Genomic DNA, 20,051 nt, shown 5'->3' with positions numbered 1-20,051 from the left:
TTTGGCCACTTCAGCTTTGGAGCCCATGGAAGTCAATGGCGCCATAGACTATAATGGGAACGTTGGTGTTCCTACTTTTCCCAGGGACGGGGTAGGGGTTTGAGGTACAGCTTCCAAACTTCCAGGGTAGCTCTGGGAGGCTCTTCCCTGACTCCCCTCCAAAGTTCCAAATGATTGGTCCAAGGAGTCCACATCTAGGGGCTCCTGAAAGGGTGCCCCTACCATTATATCCAATGGAGACCCCCCCCAGGCCCCAGGAAAGGCAGGAATGGTGACATTCTTATTATAGTCTATGGCACCATTGCCTTCCATAGGCACCGAAGCTGGAGCAGCCGAGTCCTTTGATAAATATGTAAATTAAGATTGTTCTTGAGGTGGGGGGGGGGGAGAAAATTTTTGAGAGGCACACATTGTTGAATGAAATATTCTTTTATTTCTGGCATCAACTACAATTGTTTCTTCCTATTTGTTGCTCCAAGAAGTTAGTCATTTTTTTAAAAAGTAATTCTCGACCCCAGGAACAAGGGAGAGGGAGGTGGGAGTGAGGGCAGGACGCTGCAGACGACTTGAGCATGTTTGAGCCTTCATACCTTCCTTCTGCTGGTTGCTCTCTGGTCGCTTGCACTTTTGAAGATGGTGAATTCACTTATTGGGATTCCCAGAGAAGTGTTTTAAAATGGAGGATGTAGCAAGCAGTCAGCAGGCCAGATGCTGGATGTGGGCAACATCATGTGAAGGGACCGAAATGTTCAGCTTGCATTTGACTGGCATGATGCTACATTTAAAGGGTGTGGAAATCCCCTAATTCTTTGCCTCCAAATCCCCTACGCCTGACATTAGGTTGCTGCCACTTCACACAAGATATTCACTTACTATTTAATTAGGTTTTAATGTATGTAGCTTTTCTTATAAAGGTAAAGGTATCCCCTGTGCAAGCACTGGGTCGTGTCTCACCCTTGGGGTGACACTAGTGTTTTCATGGCAGACTCAATACAGGGTGATTTGCCATTCCCTTCCCCAGTAATTACTGTTTACCCCTCAGCAAGCTGGGTACTCATTTTACCAACCAAAGGATGGAAGGCTGTCAACCTTGAGCCGGCTGCTGGGACTGAACTCCCAACCTCATGGGCAGAGCTTTCAGAATGCATGTCTGCTGCCTTACCACTCTGCGCCACAAGAGGCTCTAGATTTTCTTATAATATGTGTTTAATTCTGGCCTTTTTATTATGATAGTTTTTGTTCATTTATTGCCTGGATTTTTTTTTACCACCAAAAAGGAGACAGACTAACTGTAAAAATTCAGCACAGAGACAGCACCAGTGCTGATAACCATAAGCTTATGTTTGTCCAGTTGAGGGAGCATATGAAAGAAAAAATCCTTGCCAGAGACCATCGCAATTACTGCAGTTCAAAACAACATCACTGCAATTTACCCATCACAGAGCAGCATGTTAACAGTGCCCTGGTGACAAACAGAAGGAAAAAGCCAACCAGAACACATTATGTGGCCAAGCCATGGGCTGCCAAAACCTCAACCCCCTGGAAGTGGTCAGACAAGAACCAACTATTCATGAACACTTGAGAACAGTCTTCTCACCACACCCCCAACTAAAGACATAGAAACAAGATGCACCATTGGACATTAGGCTTTGTCTACCCATCCTGACATCAATTGTAACCATATACACCTGGGCAAGAGAAAATGGCATAGTTCACAAACACATCATGCCCACAGTTGCTGATTTAAGTCCCCAGAAGCACAACTGAAAGTTCATGTTCTATTTAATCAATCTCATTTTCCGGGTTAGGTGTACAAGACAACAGCTTTAGCAGATTACCACTTACATTATTTGAAAATATATTGAGAATCCAATCCCTTGAACAGCCCTTGTGCTGTTAGTATCTTAAAGGCATTTTAAACGAAATCAGTAAAATGTATTCATAACAAGTAGTTGATGACCCTGAAAATCAATTTAGCATTTAATCCTCTACTACATGAAAATTACAAGTTAATTCCAAGATGTGTATTTAAAATAATCAAGCCATTGCCCTCTCAGGGTAGCTACGTAATTGCTATTTACACTGTAGAGGTTAAAAGGACACTCTGCTAGTGCCAACCAAAAGCTGAGACAATAGGTTTTCAAATACCCTTTGATCATAGGGAGGGGGAACAGAAGTAACAGATCTTGATTTTCTCTTTACATTAAAAAAGCCATATATGAACCTTCTGAGGTTTAGCAAGATCTGCAAGGTTCCTCAAAGTGTAGTGTCTCAAATCTTTAAAAAACAAAAATAAGGTATTTGCTATTCTTATTGAAAAATATGTAAAATACACACAATTAATGCACATCAGTATTCAACTTTCATGGTGCAGAATTTCTGGAGCACAAACACAGTTTTATGTGTAAGTCAGCCCAAGGGGAATGTTTGGCAAGGGGTTCTTCACATAGCCATGACCCACTTTATGGCCAGCCTTATACACTGCAAACAAATTTATGTTGTTAAACAATAAAGCAGATTTTCACACAGTAGTGCTCAGTCATTTTGGTATCATGATTTTACGACACTTGATGTTAAAAGCCTGTGGCAAATTCGTCAAAACCTGTGTATCCAATCCTCTTGTGCATGCACCACACTAAAGGCCAGGCACCCCACTCCAAGAAGCTATATACAGAACTACAAAGCCCAGAAGAGATTTTAGAGGGCAACTGATAGGCAAGAATTCATTTTCCATCATGCCAAGTTATTTTTCCAACCACACTTTCCCCTATGCTTTCAAAGTAAAAGGCTGTAGAGCTTTCAATGAACTATGTAAAGTTTTTTAAACACTGTAATATGAATAGCTGGGTTATAGGAAATCTGTCTTCAGGCACATGCATCAAAAGCAAGACAAAAAATGTAAATCAAGATGTCTTTGCATTGCAGCGTTACCTTATTCTTCAATGATCACTAACACATGTATCCGTGTACTTTCAGACAACCACACACCGCTGGCTAAAAAGAGGTACTTGCCCTTAAAAACTCAGGCAGTAAATATACATAGAGATACTGTAACATGGCAGATTAATTAGAAACAGCACTGACTTGGGTGGGCAAGCACCATCCTTCAAAATTATTTAGGCTGTGTGACAAGGCAGGTTGTTAACCGGATAAAACTCTCCTCTTTGTCCTATAGCACAACCAGCTTGAACAGGCTTGTATTTATTACATCAAATACTGCTTGCTTTTTACACACGCACCAAAAAGCAGGCAGCAAAAAACAGCAGTATACCATGCACATATGTATGCGGAGGTCAGCACGATCCCTTTTCAGGTACAAAGAGCTCATTCATCCAGCTCATATTTACACTCCAGTTTATCCAGTTACTCAAGCTGAAGGTTATTCTACCTGGTTATTCTCCCCCACATACAATAATGCCTCTCTGAATACAGACACCCTACCAGATTCTGGGAAACTGTCTTACAGCAGTATCTTCCTAGGCAGGGTGTTTATTTTGAGAGGGCTTTTTGTGAAAACATTAACAATGCAATCCTCAACAGAATTATACCCTACTAAGTCTTTGGAAGCCAATATACTTAGAAGGCTAACTGCTTAGGATCATACTTTCTCCTTTCCATCTTCTTTTTGAAGCAGCTGGCTATATATTATGACAACCTCATATATGAATTTAACCTGTTGTGTTACAAAAGAGACAAAGCATGAAAAAATGGGTAGGAGGGAAGATTCTCTGGAATCATGTTAATTTATTTCTACTTAGGGTTTCCATATCCAGGATGGGCAATTCCTAGAGATCTGGAGTTGGAGTCTGGGAAGAACAGGGACCTCAGCGGGGTACAAAGCCACACAGACTGCTTTCCAAAGCATCCACGTTATCTAGGATGAACTGATCTGCGTAGTCTGGAGATGAGCTGGAATTCCCACCTGGAGGCTGGCATGCCTGTTTCTACTTGGTTGTATACACATTTTCAAAATTAACAAGCCACATTTCTTTGTGCAATTCAGACATAAGATTACTGTAGGTTGATAAAACTATGCATTTATATGCTCGTAGCTTTTAAGCACCTAGCCTCTTGAATAGATAGTATTTTAATCATAACCAAACATTTTTCAAAATTACAAGAGTCTAAATTTCTAAAGATATACCTTTAGCTTAATAGATATATTTGTATGAAACCAGTATATGACATGGAAACCAGTATAAGCACATGGATACTGTGAATCAGGATTTTCCTGGAAGAACAGAGTCAGAGAACTAGTACTCTGTTCTTCACTTATGTATGACTAATCCCTGTAGCTATTCAAGGCATCACAGTGTCCTCCATTTTAAGGAACAGTCAGGGACATAAATGACTAGCTATTTCCTGCCTGGTTAAACATAACAGCTTTGTTAAGGTTTCAATACATTTTACATTTCATGTTTAATAATATTATAATAACAATTTTATTTTTATAACCTGCCCTTCTCTGATCGACTAAAGGTGGGTAACATCAGATAAAAGCAATAGAAGTATAACATTGAACAATTAAATTATATTAAAATCACCTACTTTACAGTTTTTTAATCTTCTGAGGGGTTGATTGATATATAGTCAATGAAAGGTTAGGTAGGTTCTCAAGCAGGGAGGCCAGCGTCTTCATGCTGTTATTTCCTGGCCTCAACCACAGGTCTGGCAGGACTGCTCTGCTCTGTCTTTAGGCCTTCCATCACTGTTTAAAGTCCTGGAGGATCCTGATCTCACTAGGGAGAGCATTCCACCAGGCTGAGGCCAACGAAAAAGCCTTGTCCCTGGTCGAGGCCAGTTTTCCTTCTTTAGGGAGAGGGACTTTGAGCTGATTTTGGCCATTCAACTGGAGCCATCTTTTGGGGACACAGAAGAAGTGGCCCCATAGAAAAATTACAATTGGCTAGAGCACAATGTCTCTGAAAACTCTAGCCTGCCCATCTCTGCCCCATCCCACCCCACTGATATACATCCCAGCAGACAAGAGAATGTAACACTTTCAGCATCAACTTCCCCTGCCATCTGGGAGGGAAAATGAGTTCTTAAAGCTTGTTACCCAGTTATAATTGAGACAGAGAGACGTATACCATCCAAGAGTCCTAAATACAACAGCAGTTCCATTGCTTGACCATGATGGCTACAAAACATCTCATTTCCATTGAAGGCATGCTATATAAAAGGAGTTTACCTATAAAGCCACACCCTACATTTTGAGAAGGTTTACTGATTGAGAACAATTAAGCTCCATGAATCCTGAGAAGCCACATCGAAATACACTAGTGATATGGCCTGTTAAGAATCTACACACTGAAAATTTGAGTCATAACAGCAGCTTCCATGAATCTGAAAATTCTGCCTATATCCCCTAATCTCAATCTGTAGATCATCAAAACTGACAACATGCTTGAAGCCTTTGGTAATCTGGGACTTGCAGCTTTAGAGATAAAGGAATAAAGAAACTGGGAATACTTCTGTCTTGAGCCCTGTGTGTTTGGGGGGGGGGGGAAGAAGCCTGTAGCCCAAATGTTAAAAGTTAAGATGATTTTAATATCTTGGGCTCCCCCCCCCTAAAAATGTGTAGCTTTATATAAAAAAGGAAGGAACTGCCTTATACTGAATCAGACCCCTGGTCTATCAAAGTCAATATTGTCTACTCAGACTTGCAGTGGTTCTCCAAGGTCTTTCACACCACCTACTGCCAGATCGTTTAATTGGAGACACCAAGAACTGAACCTGGAACATTCAGCATGCCAAGCAGATGCTCTGCCAGAGAGCCACAGACTCTTCAAAATAGAAGTGGTAGGAATACTGCGCTCTATAGCCATTTTTTGTTTTGTCCTGGACCTTACTTCAATCAAACAAATGTGCCCATATTTTCAAGTCAGGTTATCTGAGAAGCCATCATTTACTGTGGATTCTAAGATGCATTTGATTATTCATACTGAGTATCCAGTATGTGAGCAGTTGTAGCTGTTAGAGTCTAAGATTGGAGAGTTCAAATCCACACTTAGCTACGAAGCACCCTATGAGACCCTGGGCCAGTCACACACTTTCAGCCTAAGTCTTGAGGAAAAGAGAGCAAGAGGAAGTATTTTATTTCAGATACAAATGAAATGTATACTCAAATTGTCCCAGTGAGGGAGCTGATGACATCTTTCTTCTTACACAGATGTCTTTCTTTGATTGAGATCGACACTGTTATGAGTGAAAAAAATTATACAGCAAAGTATTGTTGCAAAATGGATTACATTAAAGTTAACATTTCTTCATTTAGCTTTGAATGTTTACTTTTGATCTACATACATAATTTTGTTAAATTTTGGTTTAAGATATGGCCCCTATGTGCCCAAAGGTTGGGGACCCCTGGTCTAGAGAAAAACTGCTAATAGATGAGCTTGCTTTCTGGCTACAATTATTTTAGGAGACACTCCTCAGCATGCCCGAAATTTCCAGAGAGCTGGCTACGACAGGCAGTGACTTCTTTTCTGTGGAATTTAAACACTGCATAGATATTTCTTTGGCATTGAAAATGGTATGTTACTAGGCCCAAGTGAAGATGTAACTTTTAAGCTAGGCCTTTTTCTCAATACTGTTTTGATTTTATATTAAGATTAGATATACTTTTCCTGTAATACTGATTTTATGCTGACATTGTGTTCTGGCTTCTATTTCGGCAATTACAAAGTATTACTTAGAAATTTATTATTGTATTTAAGGCAATTGTTTTAATAAAGTAAGCTGTTACCAGAATCATACATTGAAATTTCAGGTTACATATTCAATGAAAAATATTAAAACCAATGTTTGAGCAAAGTAACTGTTCTTGGTCAACTATGTATTTCTTGAAAATTAGTACTGCTCCCATGTACTTGGAACCAGTGGGACATACTGTTTGGAAAGCATGCATAGGATCAGGCTGCAATAATAATGAATTGACCAACCTAGAGGCTTACCATTCTTCACCTTTTGCCCCTTACAATGCAGACAAAGGGTTTAAATTCGAGTAATTCTAGGATTGTACTGTTAAACTAATGAGGAAGATAGCAGTTTTATGTTCTTGTATTCCAGAAGTATTCGGGATCTTTGTGAGAGGCACTTGTTTTCAAGTCCTTGCAATTCTGTATCTGAAGAAAGCATTTTATAGTATTTGTTCACTGAATGAAGCACATACAGTCATTTTAATGCATATTTATTCAAATAGCTTCTTAAGCTTCAACACTGTTACAGAACGGAAACTGACTCCAATGACTACATTCATTCAAATAAACAAGGGGCTAATGATTAATTCAGGTTGAAATACTTGATAATGACTCTGGCACATTTTGCAAGCACTAACTTTTTGGTGTTATTAGTCAAAAGCAATGTAAAACTTGACACATTAATAATGGCTCCTTTCTACAGTTCAAAATGAACAATTCACACAGTTAAGCAATTCAGACTCCTATCTTTCCAAAAAGCTCACAAGGTTTATCCCATTCTTCACAACAGCTTTAGCTAGTCAGCCAATATTCAACTGGCAAAGTACAAATCACTTATTTTCAGTGATGTGGTTTTTAAAAATTGAACAGAGGGGGAAACCACATTACCAAATGCCTCTAAATAATCATGTCAATGCTTTATCAGATACATTTTGACTTGTGCATTTCAGGATTATACACATACACAAACAGCAACAAATAAAAGGCTGCATTAGGCATAATGTGCTGCCTATCTCCCATCTGCAAGGGCTTGTGAGTACATGCTTTATCTTTGAACAGGCCTCCTTTCCAGAAATAAACCATAGGGTTCTGGTAAGTGTCTTTGTCACATTTTAAACAGGGCCTCTCATTGGCAGAGGACTTGTGACAGATTTCACAATCCCTAGTGTGGATTGGTGGGGCATGACAAATGATGTGTGGAGCCCCTTTGAGCACCACCATGGCTACAGGCCTAGTAAGGATATGCACTGGTATATATGTGCATAGTACCCTTTCAAAACAAGCTATGTAGCATATGAGTGGTACACAGTTTCATTCCTGCAGTGATGCAGTATTAGTGGAGGCCCTGTTTGAGCAAATATTCGGTTTTATACAAAATGAATTTTCATTTGCCTTCTTTGTACAACAATCCTTTATAGAGGCTTTGCAATAGATCATAGCTCATTCACAATGCCACTACTGTATTCATTTGCCTCCCAATAAAAATCTTCTGGCTACCAGCCTGATCATCAGTACTATAGGCTCAACAGCACACTTTCAAAGCATTTCCCATTATGCCACATCTTCAGCCGCAATCCCATAAATATGGCTGCATTCAAAATTCAGCTTGGATTGACTTTTGCCAATTATAACTAAGGTAGATAGATTTTTTTTTAAATCACACCTAGGCATCAAAAATCAATCCAGGTTTACTGAGCATATGGCAGTCAGCGGGAATGCAATGCCCAGGTCAGCACAGCACAGTTGAAACTCAGCAAAGGATGAGGAACAATGATAAATGCCTGAGACTTTGGCTGCATTCAAGAAAACTAATGAAAAACCAGAATTTTTCTGTGATGAGCACAACCAGATTATTAATCTGGCACATCCCTTCCCTTCACAAAGCACACAGAGATAGAAAAGTGAAACCTCTGTTTAAAAGTCAATTTGTTGCAATTTTTGCATGTAAATATTTAAACTTCTTTTTGTGTCTTTTCTGATAACCAGAACTCTTAACCATGGTTTAATCCATTTTAAGCATGCAAATCCAAAAAAGGGACTATGCTAGAATCAACTCTATAACTGATGTTGATGCTAGTTACAGATGTGATTATAATGGTTTAATTTTAAATGTTTTAAATTGTTATTAATTTTTAGTTGGTACTATTCTGTTGATTAATGTATGTCACCCTGAGCCGGCTTCACCGGTGTGGTATATCTATAACAGCAAGCTCACTGTTATAATAATGTGCTAAGGGCCAAGTGGGTGGAGAGTGGGCGTGACCTTCCAAGGCAGGGTCCAATCAGGATGCGCAATTAGGCCCTGCCCACTCCCGCCTAACCAGCCAGCCAGGGGCTCTCTGCCCTGGGGGTGGGGAACTTCCTCATTAGTCTGACAGCAGGGGAGGGGGCTTTCCCTTCCCCCTTGGCTCTCTTGCTGCCTCAGAGAGCTTTATGGGCCAACGGCGAGAGGGCTTTGCGGGCCAACATGAGGCTGCCGTGGTTGCGGCACCAGCAGGGGGCCTTCCATTCCCGTTGGCTCTCAAAGCCCTCTCGCTGTCTCACAACGGGAGGCTGGCACGGTCGTGGCACCAGTGGGGGGGGCTTTCCCTCAACTGTTGGACCCCTTTCAAAGCTTTGGTACTAGTAAACCAAATAAATATTATGAGAAACAGGAAGCTGAACTAGATGGATCTTTGGTCTCATCCTATTTATGATGCTATGAAAAGAAGCCAGCAAATGTCCTTATGATTTTAATATCTAAAAGTGTGCTGTGTACAGCATCTTTCAGGCATAGTTGAGACATCACAATTCAGAATTTATTCATGGTAAGCATGTATCTAGTTAATTGTTGGATTTGCTGTCTTCTTTTCATAGCATCATTAACAGTTAATGGACAATGCTGCAATGGTAATTCTAGAATGCATACACAATTTTATCTACTTACAATCCCAAATGAACATGATCCCAGCGGGATGAGACCAAAGATCCATCTAGTTCAGCTTCCTGTTTCTCATAATATTATTTATTCATTCGATTATAAACCACACCTCCGGTGAAGCCGGAGGATGGCGTACAACATTAATCAACAGAATAGTACAAACTAAAATTTAATAACAATTTAAAACATTTTAAATTATTAAACCATTATAGCCACATCTGTAACTAGCATCAGCATCGGTTATAGAGTTGATTCTAGTACAGTCCCTTTCCATGGATCTAATTCCAGACTGACATGTTGTTCTCCAGAGTGCTTTTGCAGGAGAGCCCATTAGATGTTATAGGATCATGTGCCCCAACCAAAAACTTGGTGGAAGAACTCCGTCTTGCTGGCCCTGCGGAACTGTGCCAAAAAGTCCAAAGCAACAAGTGTGGACAACATCACCCCCAGTGAATATTCTATATTGTATTGTCCCAAGCATCACGCAATAACTCCAAGCAATTGTGTCGGTAGCTTAATCAGATGATATGCACTGCATTAGTAAAGGCTACTGGAGAGTGCTTCCCTCTGAAGTCTGAAACATCATAGGGAGGATTTAGTTTCTTGAGTTACAATACAACAGCAATGTCTGCAGAAGTCCTAGAGAGGACTTATGCATAAGGCCTAAGGTACATAAAGAAAGAGAATAATATAGTACTACTGTTTAAACAAATATTATGAGGGTGAGGATACAAACAATCCCCCATAAAGATCCCAGCCTGCATTTGTTTGCATGTGTTTGTTACAGGAAACTAGTCAAGGTGCTATATAGCCTTATTTGGAATCAGTTATCTTGAACAAACACTGGGAGGATAACCACTGAAGAAAATTACGTACTTCCTGAACACAGGACACATCTAGGGACCATTTTGGTTGGACTCTTCATAATAAAAGAAAAGAGATGCTTCTCATTTTACATATCTTTAATCTGTACAATTTAATAAATAATTCCTATATTTTGGAAAATCTTTATTATAGTAGTATCTATTGTTATAAGCCAGGGGACAGGTTCTTTTTTCCTTTGTTGTATTATTACTCCAAACCGTCCCATTATTCTTGTTGTAATAATCCCAAACTGGAGGTTGGTAAATACTTCCAGTACTGAAAGGGTTAGAGGCTCCCAATTATTCTAGCCCCTTTAGGTCAAGAGCAAAGCATGCTGGTTATATTCAATGCAGAAAGCAAACAAGTTTCTGCTTCAGCCACAACCACGAGAACACTACCAAATATACTGCAGTTTCTGCTTCAGTGATAAATGGGAAGGGAGATGAAAATTAAAATACAGTGAATTTTAATCTCCCTTCCCATTTCTCACTGAAGCAGAAGAGAAACTACAAAGAGCCAAAAAAGATGTTTGATAACACAGAGACAAGATAAAAATAATTCAGCTGAATTAGTCATCTGTCCAAGATTCTTTACAGCAGTCCTTCCAGGGCTGATGTTGCTCTTTACCTGGACCCACTTTTCCCCTTTCATTTTGACATTTTCTGTTTATGCAGCCTAGCTATGATTTTTAAACACTTCTGACAATTGTCCAGAGGGAGTTATTCTAAATGTATTTTGTTCCCATGGTGTGCTTCCCCCTTCTACTCCCCAGCACCTTCTTTTAGTGACCAAGGGAAAAAGAAATAAAATGGCAGTAGGATCACAGATGCATATGGACCAAGCACGCCTATTTACCAGAGAACACATATTATTTGATAATAGTCCCTGGGGATGGAAGAAAACTTCTAAGAATGCTTCAAATAAAGGAAACTTATGGACAATTACCATACCCTGCCTCAGATGCTAATGAAAGTCAGTTTTTCCCTAAGTAAATGGATACAGCATTTTGCAAGCAGATAAAGCCTTTGGGTAGTATGTGTGTGGGGGTGGATGGAAAACATACGCAAGGATGCACCTAATTTATCAGGGGAAAGTTAGAAGGTGTATGGGTATAGCTACATATTACGATTGTGACCAACCAGTTATATACCAGCATTTCTTCTCCATTTCGTTTCCTGAAGTTACTGTTGCCTTGGATGATTTACAGCCGTTCTTCTCAACCTTTTAAAGCACACAGAACCATTTTAATGTTTTTAAAGAGGTGTGAACGCCACCCTCAACAGTAGTTATACTATTGGTACATATTGATCAAGAAAATACATAACAAAAAGATCAAAATGACAATACTGAGTAAACATATAGATTCACAGACCACTTCCACTATCTCATGGCCCCCCAGGAACAATGATTCCTCTCATTTTTTTTCCTCTACTGAGTGGAGCACAGTTCACAACCGGAGCAGAATATAATGGCTGTAACTTTCAAATGGGCAATGGGCAGCTGTGTGGTTCCAGACTGTTGCTCAGTGGGACTTCCTGTTTTAATAAGCTGCCACTTCCATGCACAGTTTAGAGGGAACACTGTCCAGGAATCCCCTAGCCCAGCTTGGAAACCACTGATTTAAACCTTTTCTAAGATAGCCCCACTGTTCAGAACAGATAAACTGTCTGTTTACATGTTCTGCAGAAGCAGTATGCAAATGTTTCTGAACTAGGACTGCCTCCAACTTTCTGCTCAGTTTGGAAAAACAAAACTGATTCAGCTCCTTCATCTTTTCATACACACAAACATTTGCATAACATAGCACACTGCATAAACAGAATGCCAAATGGTAATAGACACTTCTCTCCCACGCCTCTCCACATCCAAAAAAGTTTGAATGACAACTGCTAGCCAGGAGGCCAGCAGTTTGCAGACTACAGAGCAAAGACATGCTAATGAAATAGGGGACAAGATTTATTTTAATTCAACAGTAAGTTTGCATATTAATGCCACAACTATATAATTAGTCACTAAGGCCAAAGCCTAATTATTTGTAAATGGTCAAAGGAAAAGGTTCAGCAGAACTTACAGGTTTTTTTAAAGCCCACACATATACCACTCCCTTCCACATCTAGATGAAATGTCATTGTGCAGAGAAGGAAAATTTTAAGAGACAGCTCACCGAAGTCTGAGAACAAAAGGAAAAAATAAAAAGCAGCAGAGCACAGAGCAGAATTCCTGGCATTCCAGAAGGCACAAGTTTCAAGCTTTCATCCCTGCCCTCTGGCCTTACACAACTGCTGGCACTACACAGCCCTTGCCCATATCTCATGGGAGAGCCATGGTTGTTTATTCTCACTCAAAGACATCTAGCACATTACGTTAGCAAAAGCTTCAACATATGCCCCCAAAGACAATAGCACACACACTTCTGCCTTCTCCTCAGAACTCATTTTCTTTTTAGAAATAAAATGCATTTTACAGGGAGCTCAGTAAAATCATAAGGAAGATTTTTAGGAGGAAAAGTGCAGCCTTCTTCCAACGCTGAGCAGAAAGAGGCACCATATGTTGTTTCTCTTACATCATCCTCATGGATAAATCTTAATATGACTAGATCAGGACTGTATGAAGAGAAAATTGCATCAGTTAAGAATCTGATTATTCTTAAGCAATGTGCTCTCACTATAAATGCGCAGCACATACAAGCACTATAAGAAGTCTAGATCTAGTACTAGTACATCTGCAAATATTAATAAAGGCACACCTACATAAAGGATAGAAGGGAAATTGGCCATGGTAAATTATGTACAGCAAGAATTTATTTTAAAAGTTTCAAGAAGAATTTCTTGAACACTCATGTCAGCATTATTGCGTAACACATGGTTGATTAGTAAGAATGGGAATTCCTAATGGATTTGTGTACGGTTGAGAGATACTTTGCCTGCAGGCTCTCTAAAAACAGCAATTTGAATCTTTTCCATAATGCCACCAAGACTGATAACAATTTAGTTATTATAGAAGGACCCATCAGCTTGCCTGTTTAGGAATCCACATGCATTCTCTACAAAGCATTTCAGTGTCAAACTGGCTAGAGAATGCGGGTTGGTCCGTCTGCAAAGGGCAGATAATTCCAGCTGATTTGATTCCACTCTCCTGCAACAAAATCCCAGTTCCTTCTTATGCTGCCCCTAGTGCCCCCCCCCCAGCAACATGTTTCAAGAAGAGGGTTACACCTCAGCAGGAGTGGAAGGTTGAGGTGTGGCACTCTTCTGAGAGGAATCTTTGCATCATTTTTGGTAGGATGTTCTTCTCTGGTATGTACAGTAGTTACGTGTTAGAAGGCAAAATTCAAGCTATTTCACTGCAATTCACCCAAGAATATTTATAGTTAAGACGATATATTCCTGAGCAAAAGATTCAATGTAAACTATATACAGAAACAATGTACAAATATTACAAAAGGAACTCAATTTTCAGTATTATATAAACAGCAACCCAGACTAGCAAGAGTCACCTAGCTTCCAGGCTCATGGTTCAGATTATACCAGAGATTCCCAACCAGGGGCCACGGATCCCCTGGGGTTCACAGGAGCTCCAGAATAGGGCTGTGCGCTGCAGTCGCCGAAGCACACAACCCTACTCCAGAAGGGGTCCACAGCTCCTGCCTTAATAGACTCAGCCACAAACTAGGGAACTGGCTGCTTCCATTGTTCCCCCTCCTCCCTCCCAAACACGAGTGCATTCTCTTGTTCTTTCTGCACCTAGCAGGGGGTGGAGCCTGCATGCTTACTCCTTCTGCCCCTTCCCCACTCAGTTTTCCTTAAGCATGCCTGTTGCCATGGGTGGTCACGTCACTTCTGGTGACATGTCGCTTCTGGGGAAGTGACAGGGAGGCATGGCCAGCCAATGTTATTTCAGGGGCTCTTCCTTGATCAAAAGGTTGGGAAAGATGAATTACATGATTAAATGTAATGAACACCAGCAAGCAGTTCATAAATGCTAAGTTCTTAATTATTATACCAGTCAGTTGCCTTCATGTTATGCATATGTCTTAAGTCATTTGCCCTTCTTTTCTACATACGTGCACTTGCAAAGACTAACCATCTTGACTATATGCATCATCCTCATGCCAAGCACACACAACAGAAGTTCACAGGCAGTCTTTTGGCCTAGCAAGTACTTCCTCCATCAGTATCAGTTGATTAGAACTACTTTTAAAAGCAGTTAAATATCTGCCCTGAGCAAAATATAAATACAAATAGGCACTTTTCTCAACACAAATGTCTTACTGCTCCTTTAGAAAGAACAATTAAAACCTGTGGAACAAGATAGTCCAAGGAGCAAGAATAACTGGCCTCATCTGACTTTGTTTCAATAGAAATTTAATCCCCAGACTTCATTAACAGACATTCTAAAGCATATGACTTGATAAGATGCTAAAACTACCACCTTGGGACTTATTCAATAAAGATACATGGTTTTTCAGAAATCTCAGTAATAATTAGAAAGTGTGAGGCAAATAAAACCCCAAGATGAAAAAAGCTGCTGAAAGAAACAAGTTGGAATGGCCCATGGACCTAAGAATTCATGTTACTTAATATACAAGTTAAACAACATGGTTGATGACACCACTGATTCTGTTGTATGTGTGACACATACCACATGACAATTGCCTTACTGGATTTGTAAATTGAAACTGAGAATGTTAAAACAAAAGTAATATTAATTTGATTACATGCTACACTTGATTATACATGTCTGGCACCCTATGAATGAATTGATATACATACAAATGGAGTTTCAATACATGCTGTAACTTGATGCAGCCACAATGGCATACATTCTACCACTCTGCATAGAATGCAATATTTTCCTGCATTTTTCTCCATTTCCTTCCAACCTTTGGGACAATCATTCCCAGGGATGCAGGACACGCTCTGAGGAATAGCTGTGCAGGTGAAGGGAGACTGAACCAAGAAGGGACATGGTGGGGAATAGTTGCCTCTTCTGCAAGCACAGCTCTGTTGAGGAAATGGTTCAATTTTATCCACTTGTCCTGCCTTACTTCCAGATCACTGACCCACACATTCGATTCTCTGGAGTCAGATCCCACAAGGAATGCTCTTTTCAGGAGTCAGAAGGGGCTGCAGCAATGAGAACAATGTGGGAAAGCTCTGGGCACTCTCTGCATGGACTGTTTTCTTAAATGTGGTTTAGGATTCAGAAGCAGGCTGCAAGATGACATTATAATACTGTAGAAAAACTTTTAAATATAACCCTACAAGTATTACATTATCTAATACAGCAGTAAAGGTATCCCCTGTGCAAGCACCGAGTCATGTCTGACTCTTGGGGTGACGCCCTCTAGCGTTTTCATGGCAGACTCAATACGGGGTGGTTTGCCAGTGCCTTCCCCAGTCATGACCGTTTACCCCCCAGCAAGCTGGGTACTCAATTTTACCGACCTCGGAAGGATGGAAGGCTGAGTCAACCTTGAGCCGGCTGCTGGGATTGAACTCCCAGCCTCATGGGCAAAGCTTTCAGATGGCTGCCTTACCACTCTGCGCCACAAGAGGCTCTAATACAGCAGTAACAATCTTAAATATCCAGACTAGTACAGCTTTAACAAAAGAAGTATTTTAAAGAAAAATCAGTTTAGTTTTATTAATCTCAGAATTTTAAATTCTTTTTCTGCTTTAACAACATCCAGCTCTACAAATAAATTATGTATGCTGTATGCAAGAATTTAAAAGTTTCTTATTTCTCCAAATCTCTTACATGCCCTCCCATATTGTGAAATGAGACATCTGGAACTAAGATTTTCCTAACATAAACCGTTCACTGCTGCATTGTCACAATTAATGTAGGCTAGTGTGATACCCCCCCTTCAAGGATCGCTGCCTTGTTGTGGCAAGGGGGCTTGCGTAGTTCAGTGAAGCTATGAGCTATGCCGTGCAGGGCCACCCAAGACGGACAGGTCATAGCTGAGAGCTCTGACAAAAGGTGATCCACTGGAGAAGGAAATGGCAAACCACTCCAGTATCTTTGCCATGAAAACTCTATGGACAGTTCCAATAGGCATAACGATATGACGCTGGAAGATGAGCCCCTCAGGTCGGAAGGTGTCCAATATGCTACTGGGGATGAGCAGACGGCTAGTACGAGTAGCACCAGAATGAATGAAGTGGCTGGGCCAAAGCCGAAAGGACGCTCAGTTGTGGAAGTAACTGGTGGCGAAAAGACAGTCCGATGCTGTAAAGATTTTTATTCCATAGGAACCTGGAACGTCAGATCCATGAATCAAGGCAAGCTGGACGTGGTTAAACAAGAAATGAGAAGACTGAACATCGACATTTTAGGAATCAGTGAACTAAAATGGACAGGAATGGGTGAATTTAATTCAGATGACCATCAGGTATACTACTGTGGACAAGAATCTCGCAGAAGAAATGGAGTAGCCTTCATAATCAATAAGAGAGTAGGAAAAGCAGTCTTGGGATACAATCCCCAAAATGACAGAATGATCTCAGTTCGAATCCAAGGCAAACCATTCAACATCACAGTGATCCAGGTCTACGCCCCAACCACTGCTGCTGAAGAGGATGAAGTTGATCAGTTCTATGAAGCCCTACAACACCTTCTAGAAGCAACGCCCAAAAATGATGTGCTTATCATCATGGGGGATTGGAATGCTAAAGTAGGAAGCCAAAAGATAACCGGGATAACAGGCAAGTTTGGCCTTGGAGTACAAAATGAAGCAGGGCACAGGCTGGTAGAATTTTGTCAAGAGAATACAATGGTCATAGCAAACACTCTTTTCCAGCAACCCAAGAGACGACTCTACACATGGACATCACCAGACGGTCAACACAGAAATCAGGTTGACTATGTGCTCTGCAGCCAAAGATGGAAAAGTTCTATCCAGTCAATAAAAACAAGACCAGGAGCTGATTGTGGTTCAGATCATGAGCTTCTTGTTGCAAAATTTAGGCTTAAATTGAAGAAAGTAGGGAAAAGCACTAGGCCACTCAGGTATGAACTAAATCATATCCCCGACGAATACACAGTGGAGGTGACAAATAGATTTAAGGAATTAGATCTGATAGACAGAGTGCCTGAAGAACTATGGATGGAGGTTCGCAACATTGTACAAGAGGTAGCAACTAAAACCATCCCAAAGAAAAAGAAATGCAAGAAATCAAAATGGCTGTCTGAGGAAGCTTTACAAATAGCTAAGGAGAGAAGGGAAGTGAAAGGCAAGGGAGAAAGAGAAAGATACACCCAACTGAATGCAGAATTCCAGAGAAAAGCTAGAAGAGATAAGAATGCCTTCTTAAATGAACAGTGCAAACAAATAGAAGAAAACAATAGAATCGGGAGGACCAGAGATCTTTTCAAGAAAATTGGAGATATGAAGAGAACGTTTCATGCAAAGATGGGTATGATAAGGGACCAAAATGGTAGGGACCTCACAGAAGCAGAAGAGATTAAACAAAGGTGGCAAAATTATACAGAAGAACTATACAAGAGCGAGCTTAACATCCCTGATGACCACAATGGGGTAGTTACTGACCTGGAGCCAGACATCCTGGAATGTGAAGTCAAATGGGCCTTAGGAAGTCTGAGTAACAATAAAGCTAGTGGTGGTGACAGCATTCCAGTTGAACTATTCAAAATCTTAAAGGACGATGCAGTAAAAGTGCTACACTCAATATGCCAGCAAATTTGGAAAACTCAACAATGGCCACAGGATTGGAAAAGGTCAGTTTACATTCCAATCCCAAAGAAGGGCAATGCCAAAGAATGTTCAAACTACCGCACCATTGCACTAATTTCTCATGCTAGCAAAGTTATGCTCAAAATCCTACAAGCTAGGCTCCAGCAATATGTGGACCGAGAACTTCCAGAAGTACAGGCAGGATTTCGAAGAGGCAGAGGAACTAGAGATCAAATTGCCAACATACGCTGGATCATGGAGAAAGCTAGGGAGTACCAGAAGAACGTCTACTTCTGCTTCATTGACTATGCTAAAGCCTTTGATTGTGTGGAACACAACAAATTGTGGCAAGTTCTTAAAGAGATGGGAATACCAGAGCATCTTATTTGTCTCTTGAGAAATTTATATGCAGGTCAAGAAGCAACAGTGAGAACTGAACATGGAATCACTGACTGGTTCAAAATTGAGAAAGGAGTTCGGCAAGGCTGTATACTGTCGCCTTGCCTATTTAACTTGTATGCAGAGCACATCATGAGAAATGCGGGATTAGAGGAGTCACAAATTGGGATCAAGATTGCAGGGAGAAATATCAACAACCTCAGATATGCAGATGATACCACTCTAATGGCAGAAAGTGAAGAGGAACTAAAGAGCCTGTTGATGCGGGTGAAGGAGGAGAGTGCAAAAGTTGGCTTGAAACTCAACATCAAGAAAACAAAGATCATGGCATCCGGCCCTCTCAATTCCTGGCAAATAGAAGGGGAAGAAATGGAGATAGTGACAGATTTTATTTTCCTGGGCTCCAAGATCACTGCAGATGGGGACTGCAGCAAAGAAATTAAAAGACGCTTGCTCCTGGGGAGGAAAGCTATGGCAAATCTAGACAGCATCCTAAAAAGCAGAGACATCACCCTGCCAACAAAAGTGCGTTTAGTCAAGGCTATGGTCTTCCCAGTTGCAATGTATGGCTGCGAAAGTTGGACCATAAGGAAGGCCGAGCGTCAAAGAATTGAGGCTTTTGAACTCTGGTGCTGGAGAAGACTCTTGCGAGTCCCTTGGACTGCAAGGCGAACAAACCGGTCAGTCCTAGAGGAGATCAGCCCTGACTGCTCTTTAGAAGGCCAGATCCTGAAGATGAAGCTCAAATACTTTGGCCACCTCATGAGAAGGAAGGACTCCCTGGAGAAGAGCCTAATGCTGGGAGCGATCGAGGGCAAAAGAAGAAGGGGACGACAGAGAATGAGGTGGCTGGATGGAGTCACTGAAGCAGTAGGTGCAAACTTAAATGGACTCCAGGGAATGGTAGAGGACAGGAAGGCCTGGAGGATCATTGTCCATGGGGTCGCGATTGGTCGGACACGACTTCGCACATAACAACAACAAAGTGTGATACCATCAATGTTCAGTCAAAAACAATACCAAACAGCTCACACTACAAAAATGGCATAATAAATATGCTCCTTTCCACAGTCAGTGGAGAACATCAGTGGAGAATAACACAGGTGACTGAAATCTGATTACCTATGATTGCTGAATCCCGATTAATCCAGTAAGCATTAGCAACTATGTTAATAGGAAATTGTTATTTGGTAACAGTAGAAGAGCAACTCAGAAAGCAAAGTCTTCAGGGATACATACCTGTGCTACACCCACCTGGAAATCATACCTCTTTCATTTCCATATGTCTATACAGTGTATTAATATAATATCTAACTTATGTCCTTTTAAAAAATGTCCACCGCACGTTGCACTGATACTTTTGCTGATGAGCCCTCCATAGCAACAGGCATGTCTCCTCCAGGCTGATTATAATTAGAAATCCAATAAAATCTATGAGCAATCAAACTAAACACTTTGATGCACATTA

The 20,051-nt window shown here is 40.8% G+C and overlaps 1 protein-coding gene across 4 annotated transcripts in view; it reads right to left on the bottom strand.

Annotated features, from left to right (window-relative positions):
* RASSF7 (Ras association domain family member 7) overlaps nucleotides 1-20,051 on the bottom strand; it is a 114,652-nt gene that overhangs the window by 30,410 nt on the left and 64,191 nt on the right. The window lies entirely within an intron of this gene.

This window comes from Paroedura picta, chromosome 2, assembly GCF_049243985.1.
Source record: "Paroedura picta isolate Pp20150507F chromosome 2, Ppicta_v3.0, whole genome shotgun sequence".
Taxonomy (NCBI): Eukaryota; Metazoa; Chordata; class Lepidosauria; order Squamata; family Gekkonidae; genus Paroedura; species Paroedura picta.
Note: the sequence above shows the minus strand (reverse complement) of the source record. Positions and strands in the feature narration are given on the sequence as shown.